This window comes from Orbicella franksi, chromosome 12 (assembly GCF_964199315.1).
Source record: "Orbicella franksi chromosome 12, jaOrbFran1.1, whole genome shotgun sequence".
Classification (NCBI taxonomy): domain Eukaryota; kingdom Metazoa; phylum Cnidaria; class Anthozoa; order Scleractinia; family Merulinidae; genus Orbicella; species Orbicella franksi.
In genome coordinates, this window is record NC_138156.1 from 4,447,162 (window position 1) to 4,457,971 (window position 10,810).

Here is a 10,810-nt window from a genome sequence, read left to right on the forward strand (position 1 = left end):
GCTAACGGAAAAGGTGGGTTTTTCAGGGTCGAAAACAAGACTTCAATCTCGCGCTGGAAATGAATAATAAGATCTGCTCGCGCTAGTTGTAAGCTTACGCGTATGTTTTTGCGTTTGTTCTGACTTAAGAATATAGCAAGAAAACTCTCTCCTCTGGTATCGAGTTGATTTGTGAGTTTCTCGGACAATGGTTAATCATAACCAAAACATGTTTTGATGGTTTCTTATTGTTTCTGCTTGTTTGGCGAGTTTGCAAAAGTTTTTGAAAGGAAGGTCTGACGCGTACAATTAGCTCATTTGCATAGTGCAGCTCGTGCACTTTCAAGTCCGAGTCGGTGTTTTCAACAAATCTTGACAAAGATTTCTTTCGTTATCTTTTGTGCTGAGATGCTGCAACAAATTTCACGAACGCAAAAAAGGCTACTAACATCATGTGTGTTTCTTCAACATAAGCATAGTGAAGTTTTACACTGCGGAAATGAAAATAGGCAAGAAGTTTTGATATTTTGAAGTTGATCAACAAAATCGAAATTGTTATTCGAAGTTGATTAAAGAAAGCGTCATCGTAACTTTGCTGATTATTTCTGCTTTATTCGCATATTTTCAGGTTAGCTTTTAATATGTTCTCAAACATTTATCAATCTTAAACATATTTAAAAACTATACAGTAATTGTTTGAGTTCGATGTACGTTTTAACACGAAAGTGCGGCGGAAGTACAATTTGTCATATTACTGACTGTACAAACCACGCATCGGCGGGCGCTCTCATTCATCGACAACAGAGAATTTACTGGATTTTTACACGAATAAAACTGAGCAGTATCTACGGACGTAAAGTTATTGGGCCTTGGTGAAACATCAAGCGTTGCTTACAATTCAGGCGAAACTCAAACTAGCAATTATTTTGTTTTACTTTTCGGTCGCGATAGACTGGCAAATTCCTCGCAAGCGTGTGGCAAGAGGAGCTGGGAAACTATGAAGTCTTGAAGCTCTGCTATATCTAAATATATCCAGCTAGTTTTTTGCTGTGTAATGGAAAAGCTGTTAATCTTCAACATATGTGAAATTTAAAGTGGAGTAATGTACAGCTCATGTAAAAGAAGCATCCGTCGGAACACAACTTGGTCAGCGATATATATCTAAGCTTAAAGCGGAACATACCTAAATTCGACACTGTCTTACTTCACTCAAACTGGAGCAGCTTACGACGAAAATACTTAAGCAAAATTCTAACAGACGTAAACGCGTTGAGTTGTGGGCCAAAAACATGAAAAATTTCGGGAATTTCGGACGTTATTTCCCCCGCGCGACATCCGCAAAAATCCTCGCAGCATTTACGCGCGTGTGCCGCAGGCGATGGCGCAATTTGTTCTAAAAATAGAATTATTGTCCCATATCATGGGGACAACCCCAATACTTGAAATGGCGCGCGCTTACGGTCTCCGTCCCTGATTATGGCTCCTGATATTACTTAAGATGCATCAAGTCTTCACAGGGTCTGCTCCTAGATAAATTTTAGATTTATTTTCTAAATCAACAAGATCTACAAGATTCAGTAACCAATTTAATATTATCAGGGTGAAAACAGAATTGGGAAGAAGTTCCTTACAATACAGGGGACCAAATATTTGGAATTTTCTGAATAGAATAGTCAAATTTTCTAATATTAGTAAAGAAGGTTTTAAATCAATTTTAAGAAAATGTTCTAAAGACATCCTCCAATTTTCTTTTAATAAAGAAGCCATTTTGATTTCAAACAAGAAATATGATTTTATTTATTATTAAGTTAATAAGGTATTTTAATTCTAATTATTGTTTTATTTTTATCTTAGTTATTTTACTAATATAAGCAGGTCCGCATCAGCCTTTTGGCTGCCGATTCAATATTGTTCATTCAATCTTGTAATTATAAACCTGCTCTAACAAATAAAGGATTGATTGATTGATTGATTGATTAGAGATGGCGATTTCATTTAGTGTAAAATCTGTACGAAAGCTAATAAGTCAAGGAGTTCCAGGGCAGAAATTGTTAAAACACTGCACTTTTTCGACATATGCTGGTCTTCAAAAACACCAAACGGCCAACTTGTGTTCACATGCTATTTATCCCCAAGGGTACGGGACACATGTTTATGGATCTGGGACTCGCACTCTTAGGCCTGATATTCGTAGTTTGCTGGCTGTGTAAGTCCCAGGACTCACTACAACCTTTTCTAGATGGATTACTGTTCCACGCGTAACGAGCCTGGAGACCTAGCGTGAAAGGTTTACGGTCAAGATTTTTTTCATAGTTTACGGACATGACTTAAAGTTGCAAGAGTAAAGGAAAACAATATTATTTTGAGGTGATTTTATATTATTGTTAAGAAATAACTCTAACACGTTAATAATACCAAAATTTCATACATAAAATGTGATTTTGGTGGATTATGCAGCCAAAAATGTCATGTTTTGTAGAGGGAGGGGCTGGGTCATGTGATTTTCAACCTTCATTTAGGGTTGGGTCAACTCAGTCTTGTGCCAAATGGAAGGGGTGGGTCATGTGTTTTCTAACCACCACATTTTCAAATGCTCTGGCCCAGCCCCGCTGTACTTTTTGATCGGTCCCTTAAAAGAGATCCTTTAAAGGAAGCGTGGAACATTCTTTGAGCTGAGAATGAAAATTTTCTAAGCAAAAGTACTTTTTTGAACTCGAAGGAGGTCATTTTTAAGTGAACATGGACCTTTTAACACAAAATTAAACTTTTTCCCAAGAAAGACTTTTCAACCCAATAGAGATCTTTTTTAGCAGGCATGAAACTTTTTTCAACAGAAAGTGAAACTTTTCCGAGCAAAAATACTTTTTCCAACGACAACGAGATCCTTTTGAACTGAAGATGGACCTTCTTAGCTTAAAATGATTTTTTTCCAAGGAATTAAAATAATTTTTCCAACTCCAAAGAGCTTCTTTTAGGCAAGCATGTAATTTTTTGCAACTGAAGATCAAACTTTTATAAGCAAAAATACTTTCTTTGCACTCGAAACAGATCTTTTTTAACTGAACACGGAACATTTTAACTCTCAATGAAATTTTTCCAAAGAAAAATAATTTTTTCAACTCAAGATACTATTTTAAGCAAGCATGGCAACTGAGGATGAAATTTTTCGAAGTAAAAATACTTGTCAAAAGCAATAATTTTTAAATAGACATAAGAACTTGCTGGAGTTGGAAATGAAACTTTTCTAAGCAAAAACACGTTTTTCAATGAAAAGGAAATCCTTTTGAACTGAACGTGGACCTTCGTAACTCAAAATGATTTTTTTGCCAAAGAAAATGACTTTTTTTCAACTCAAATGAGATCCGTTTTGTTCAAAAATGGAATTTTTTTCAACTGATGATTAAACTTTCCTAAGCAAAAATCCTTGGAATTGAAAACTGAAACTAGACTGAAAATGAAAATTTTCCGAGCCAAAATATCCCTAGAACTGAAAATATCCCTTGCACTGAAAATGCAAACCTTTTACTCAAAATGAACTTTTCCAAAGAAAAATACTTTTTTCAACTTAAAAGAGATCTATTTAGACAAGCATAGAATTTTTTGAAACTAACGATGAAACTTCGTTTCACTCAAAAGAGCTCCTTTTTAAGAAGTCTGCATACGAGCCAAGTGGCCCATCAGGCCGGAGCTTATCCCGGTTTCTGTAGCATGAAGCGACTTGGAGTATTTCTACTCCCCCCTGGATGGGATGCTAGTCCATCGCAGGGTTACCCCCAGCATTAAGTTCGCCGGAACCCATTTATACACCTGGGTGGAGAGAGGCACTGTGAGAGTAAAGTGTCTTGCCCAAGAACACAACGCAATGTCCCCGGCCGGGGCTCGAACCCGGACCGCTCGATCCGGAGACGAACGCACTAACCATGAGGCCACCGCGCCTCCCTTTTTTAAGAAAACGTGGAACTTTTTCAAAGAAAAATACTTTTCAGTTATTTTATTGGAAATCCTTTTAACCGAGCAAGGAACTTTTTAGCTCAAAAAGAGACGTTTTCAACGAAAAAAGACTGTTTTTCTCAAAAGAAATCCTTTTAAATAAGCATGGAACCTTTTAAACTCGAAATAAAACTTTTTCAACTATGGCTGAAACCTTCATACAGTTTTGTTTGGAATAACTTAGTCCAAATTTGGTTACGTAACACGTATCCAGGCACAGATCTTGATAAACAGTTATATAAACACAACAGAATTTCTTACTTTGAATAACGTTTTGAAATCATTTCAGAACCATTACAACTTTTATCCCAAGGTCATTTGGATACTTTACTTGGTGACAACAACACGCAATTTTCAAGACGTTCAGTTTAGCGATCGCTATAACAGTTGATCGGAATAGTAGGGAAATCATTTTACGTTGAGGGAAAGACAAAAACAGAAAACATTACGAAGTGCATAAACAAGAAGCTTTTTAATCATTCCGAGTGCATTCTTGAGTGTTTCCAGGGTACGCTTACAAAAACAAAACTGGTTATTTTCGGAAGGCCATTATTTCAAAACCCAAACTATACATGGTACATATTTTGCGTTGGTTGATTTCGATAGAGTTGATCATGGATTTAGCACCGGTTTTTTACGTCAAGATATCAAACAGTTTTATTCGCGCGAGTTTCTGGTGTTAGATTATCCGTATTTGTGTCGTGCACAATGTTTCAGTTTTGGAAAGCTTAGTTAAAACCACGCATGAGCAGTTTAGTGGTTTGCATCAACTTCCACTGAACTTCTTAAATTAATAAAATTTTGTGGAAAGTAAATTGGGCTTTTTTGGAGGAATAAAACCTGCAAAAGAAATGTTTCTCTCTCTGTTTGGCATGGTTTTGTTTTGATTACAATAAGTTCAGCTCAGATTCTTTACTGAAGTAAATTTCTCGGCTATATTTTTGCGATCGTACTTTTTACAAGGTGGAGTTTGCTTGATTCAATTAAAATACAAAGGTTCCGAGCAATGATGTTTTGCTGACTAGAAAAAAAGTACTGTTTATAAGTTCTATAGTCAATATGGTCTTGAAAATATTTCAACATTGTTCCATCCTTCAGACGGGTGATCATCAGTGATCAAAATATAATTTCTTCTCAAAACATCAGTGTAAACCAAGCATGCTTGTGAGAATTAACTGAACTAATCAGCGGACGGAAACGAATTGTCTTGAACACACTTCTTCCAGCCTTTAGAATAAAAAATGTATGGATACTAGATTACAGAGCTTGTTTGTTGATCTTGATCAACTAAAAAGCTGTCACATTTTGAGGATCTCAAGAATGTTCTGCATTTTTGTCTTAATATTATGTTAGGTGTATTCAAACGACATCGAAAATTTTTCTTCATTACGGTGCGAAATATTATTTTATGTATTATAATATTGTCTCGCAAAACATAAATCTTATTTCATGACTTCAGTTTTTTCAGTCGAACAATGTAAACGTTCACTACACTACAACACCAAAAGTTCCAAAAAAAAATGAAAACTCGATTCATGACTGATGTCACAATCGTTTGATTTCTTTGGAATGAGCAAACAGTCTTGAGGCGAAACTTCTTTCAGTGGAGAGCATCAAAGAATTCATCGTGGGTCAAAAGCAAGAAAACCAGCAACGCGAAGAAAACAAATTACAATATAAGCTTAAATCAGTTAAATGTTTTCTTCGAGTTTCCAGAGTTTCTGGGAGAAGTTGGTTAAACCAGAGAACTGACAAACATACCTTGTGTACAGTAGGATAAATTGCTCTGCAGTTTCTACATCAGTGTTGTTTGAAGAGACAAAACTGAGTACGAACACAAGTTCATTCCCGTACAGTTCATCCCGATAATAAAAGTCGCTTATGTTTAATAGTGTTATTTCCACTTCACAGCAAAGTCAGTAAACCCAGGCACTGTTTACGAGATCCAACATCGGTGTCATTAATATTCAGTTGCTTGTTTTCCCTTGTTCAATAGAATCCAAGAGGTCGACAAATAGCTTGAAACGACGCCGACATTTTCTTGAGTCCTCAGATGAAGAAGATTTGTGAACAATTTCAGTGAAGCGTGAAGCGTGAAGCGTGAAGCGTGAAGCGTGAAGCGAACTTTTGTCCCTCGCTAAGTTTTTGATGGTTTTGACATATTGTTGACAGCTTTATGTCAACTTTCTGTTGGCTTTTTAGGATGAATTGTAATTGTGGACTTTACATGAGAAAATGAGTCGTGCTTTTCGATGAATTGTGGGTTTCTTGTTCGACGCGAAGAAATAACTGACAAGTTTTTATTGTAATTGTTCCACGCGCGGCCGTCTGATGTTATGCAATCGCGTCCTATTTAGGTTCAAACAGAATTTCAAGATTTTCAACACAAGTGGTCATATGATAAAATGCTTATTGACTGAGTAAGGTCGGGCCGGAGGAAAAATAATATTTGGCTCTCGGTCCGTACGTCCTGACCTCGAGCCAAATATTTTCCCGTCCGGCCCTCTCACTCAGTCAATAAGTACATATTTCACGACCTCAGTTTTTTCAGTCGAACAACGTAAACGCTCACTACACTACAACACCAAAAGTTCAAAAAAAAATCGAATCATGATTGATCTCACAATCATTTGATTTCTTTATTCATAGGAAATGTCGCAATTAAAACTCGAGAATGCCCTCTATTTCTGGTGAAATTGAACGGTCATTACAGAAATAAAAATTATTTCGATTGTTTTTATTTAAACATTTGAGTTCACTTTGTGGGGGCTTTGCTCTCGATCGTTAAATCCAAACTGCAAGGAGTGATTCAGAAGAGGAGGAAAAATTGGCGGACAACGTTATATTTTGGTAACATTTTAAATATTAGGTCGCTTTAAAAAAATTATGAGAACATTAATAAATAATATTGTGAAAAAAATTATCGGACGAGTTTCCAGGGGTTTTCCTGGCAAGTCTGTGGCCTCGTGGTATAACGTGCACTCGTTGTCGTTCACGGCTTCTCCTTCACATTCGACTTCTTTGAGTTTTTTTGTTGGCAACTTCCTTCAAGACGCTCGAGCCCTCCAAACCAAAGTTTTTTTTTGGATTTTAAAGAGGCAAGATTATGTGAAATTTTAGGAGCCCAGAGGTGTATTTTTCTTTCTGGTAAAAGATCTTTTTCTTTTACTAGAAAAAAAAAGTCATCTCTGGGTTTTTAAAATTTTACAGAATTTTGCTGCTTTAAAAAGAAAAAAGAAAAACAAACTGGTCTGGCGGGGCCTCGAGCCCCTTGCGGTTGAAGTTGTTAAGAAACAACTTAAAGAAATCGACGGCGAGGGAGAGGCCGTCGACGCCAGAGGGCGCGCGTTACACCGCGAGGCCACAGTGGCGTTGGATAAATTTTGGGCCAATTTTTAATAGAAATAGATTCGGAGCTATTGTTTAAGGAAAATATGCGCAAAATACTCATTAGTATTAAAAATTCAGTGTTAATTTATACCCAAGAGACCAGAGAAAGCTTGCAAACAAAATTACCATATAAATTTTATTTCTTGCTCTCAAAATATTACACTGAGCATTTTTACTTGTGCATTATTACCGTTCTGAAGCTAAGAGGTTTTTACTTTATTGCAGGATTGGAAGACAGCAAGGACAGAAAATAAGAAGAACACTACTGACTTGAATTTAATAAACGTTTTGAAACAAATCGCGTGTTATGCGGATCACTGTCACACACTCGTGAAGAGACAAGCTTCTACGATACATTGCTCTACCTAACATGACGTTCGTCCTAAACTGTGTTGTACATTAATTTGGTCTTGCTAACGTCATGTTGGACGAAGTTGATTTGTCGCAGCTTGTCTTAACACGTACACTTAGAATTTTTTTCAGATAGTAGATACACACTTAGAATTTTTTTTCAGATAGTAGATACACACTTAGAAATTTTTTTCAGATAGTAGATACACACTTAGAATTTTTTTTCAGATAGTAGATACACACTTAGAATTTTTTTTCAGATAGTAGATACACACTTAGAAATTTTTTTTCAGATAGTAGATACACACTTAGAAATTTTTTCAGATAGTAGATACGCACTTAGAATTTTTTTTCAGATAGTACATACACACTTAGAATTTTTTTCAGATAGTAGACACTTAGAAATTTTTCTAGTACACTTTTACACTTAGAAATTTTTTTCAGATAGTAGATACACACTTAGAATTTTTTTTCAGATAGTAGATACACACTTAGAATTTTTTTTCAGATAGTAGATACACACTTAGAAATTTTTTTTCAGATAGTAGATACACACTTAGAAATTTTTTCAGATAGTAGATACGCACTTAGAATTTTTTTTCAGATAGTACATACACACTTAGAATTTTTTTCAGATAGTAGACACTTAGAAATTTTTCTAGTACACTTTTACACTTAGAAATTTTTTCAGATAGTAGATAGACACTTAGAAATTTTTCTAGTACACTTTTACACTTAGAAATTTTTTTTCAGATAGTACATACACACTTAGAATTTTTTCAGATAGTACATACACACTTAGAAATTTTTCTAGTATACTTTTACACTTCAGATGCTAGATAGACACTTAGAAATTTTTTCAGATAGTAGATAGACACAAATTTTTTTCAGATAGTAGATACACACTTAGAATTTTTTCAGATAGTACACACACACTGAAATTTTTCTAGGATACTTTTACACTTCAGATGCTAGATAGACACTTAGAAATTTTTTCAGATAGTACATACACACTTAGAAATTTTTCTAGTACACTTTTACACTTAGAAATTTTTTCAGATAGTAGATAGACACTTAGAAATTTTTCTAGTACACTTTTACACTTAGAAATTTTTTTTCAGATACTACATACACACTTAGAAATTTTTTTCACATAGTAGATAGACACTTAGAAATTTTTTTCAGATAGTAGACACTTAGAAATTTTTCTAGTACACTTTTACACTTAGAAATTTTTTCAGATAGTAGATAGACACTTAGAAATTTTTCTAGTACACTTTTACACTTAGAAATTTTTTTTCAGATAGTACATACACACTTAGAATTTTTTCAGATAGTACATACACACTTAGAAATTTTTCTAGTATACTTTTACACTTCAGATGCTAGATAGACACTTAGAAATTTTTTCAGATAGTAGATAGACACAAATTTTTTTCAGATAGTAGATACACACTTAGAATTTTTTCAGATAGTACACACACACTTTGAAATTTTTCTAGGATACTTTTACACTTCAGATGCTAGATAGACACTTAGAAATTTTTTCAGATAGTACATACACACTTAGAAATTTTTCTAGTACACTTTTACACTTAGAAATTTTTTCAGATAGTAGATAGACACTTAGAAATTTTTCTAGTACACTTTTACACTTAGAAATTTTTTTTCAGATACTACATACACACTTAGAAATTTTTTTCACATAGTAGATAGACACTTAGAAATTTTTTTCAGATAGTAGACACTTAGAAATTTTTCTAGTACACTTTTACACTTAGAAATTTTTTCAGATAGTACGTAGACACTTAGATATTTTTCTACTACACTTTTGCACTTAGAAATTTTTTTCAGATAGTAGATAGACAATTAGAAATTTTTTACAGTACACTTTTACACTTAGCATTATTTGGCCAATTTAAATAATACATAACAACTTACAAAAACTGTCTTCGAACACTATTCAGAAACACTATATATTTTAAACTTTGACAATAATGCCATTCAACTACATGCATAAACCCTTAACGTCAAAGAGCATCAAACCATTATGATTACCGTTACAAACACATTTATTTGTAATAGTAAATCAGTCTGTACAACATCCAACTCTGCAAAGCAAAAGACAAAATTTAAAATTAAGACAAAACGAAATCTCTTGAGAATAACAAGGATTACAATATCAAAAGAATTTAAAATTCAATTGTTTCTTTGAAACAATAGCACCGAACCTACTTCTACGTTAATTTTGCCCGCTATTTACTAAATCGTCAATGTGGTCTTGTGGTAACACACACCCGTTGGCGTCGACGGCCGCTATCCCCAGCCGTCGTTTCATTTAAGTTGTGAATTAGCAACTACAAGGGGCCGAGAGGCCCCGTTGGTCGATTTTTTTTTTCTCCTTTTTTTAAAAAAAGCAAAAGTCTGCACAATTTTAAACGCCCTAAGACACGTTTTTCTCGACAAAATGCCTAGGAAAAATAGTCTTAGGGCGGCTAAAATGACACAGATTTCCACTATACTTGGTAGTTCCACTAATAAACCAAAATTACCCGATGATTTCATAGCGCCTACGAAACAATGATTAACTAGCGGAATAAAAAAAGAAACAGAAAGACCTTTGCATTTCAACCACAACAAGAAAAAAATTAATTTCTAGGATTTTAGTTTTGAGAACTTAGTATTCCATCACAATAATAACCCCTAATAACCTCGCAATGAGTTCAAAGACGAAAAGAGAAAGAACATCTGCATCATTCTTACCAAAAAAATTAAGAAAGTTTCAAGAGTTAAAAATATCCAAAAGTATACTTGCAAGTTTTCGATTAATTTTTATTAAAGTTCCGCAGTATCCAAACATTGTGTAAGAAAACTGAATGACAAACATGATGTCTTGCATTAATAATACTCTGATCGATTTTAAGTTAACATTTCACTTCAATATCCCAGACAGTTAAAGCTCCTGCAAAATGAAATGACAATGGTCGATCAAAAAGTGACTTTAAACTTTATTGCTCGTAAACTCTTGCGTTTGAAGGCAAACAATAAATAACGCAGTTTTCTTAAGGTCTACACTATCAAAACAAAACAAATTTCAACC

The 10,810-nt window shown here is 34.4% G+C and overlaps 1 long non-coding RNA gene across 2 annotated transcripts in view; it reads left to right on the plus strand.

Moving 5' to 3' along the window:
• Positions 1 to 7,846, plus strand: part of LOC145463542 (uncharacterized) — a 28,942-nt gene extending 21,096 nt beyond the window's left edge. For both annotated transcript variants that reach the window (XR_014041344.1, XR_014041343.1), the window contains one exon: positions 7,585 to 7,846. This is a non-coding gene — a long non-coding RNA (uncharacterized LOC145463542). The remainder of the gene's footprint in view (positions 1 to 7,584) is intronic.
• Positions 7,847 to 10,810: the final 2,964 nt, after the last annotated feature.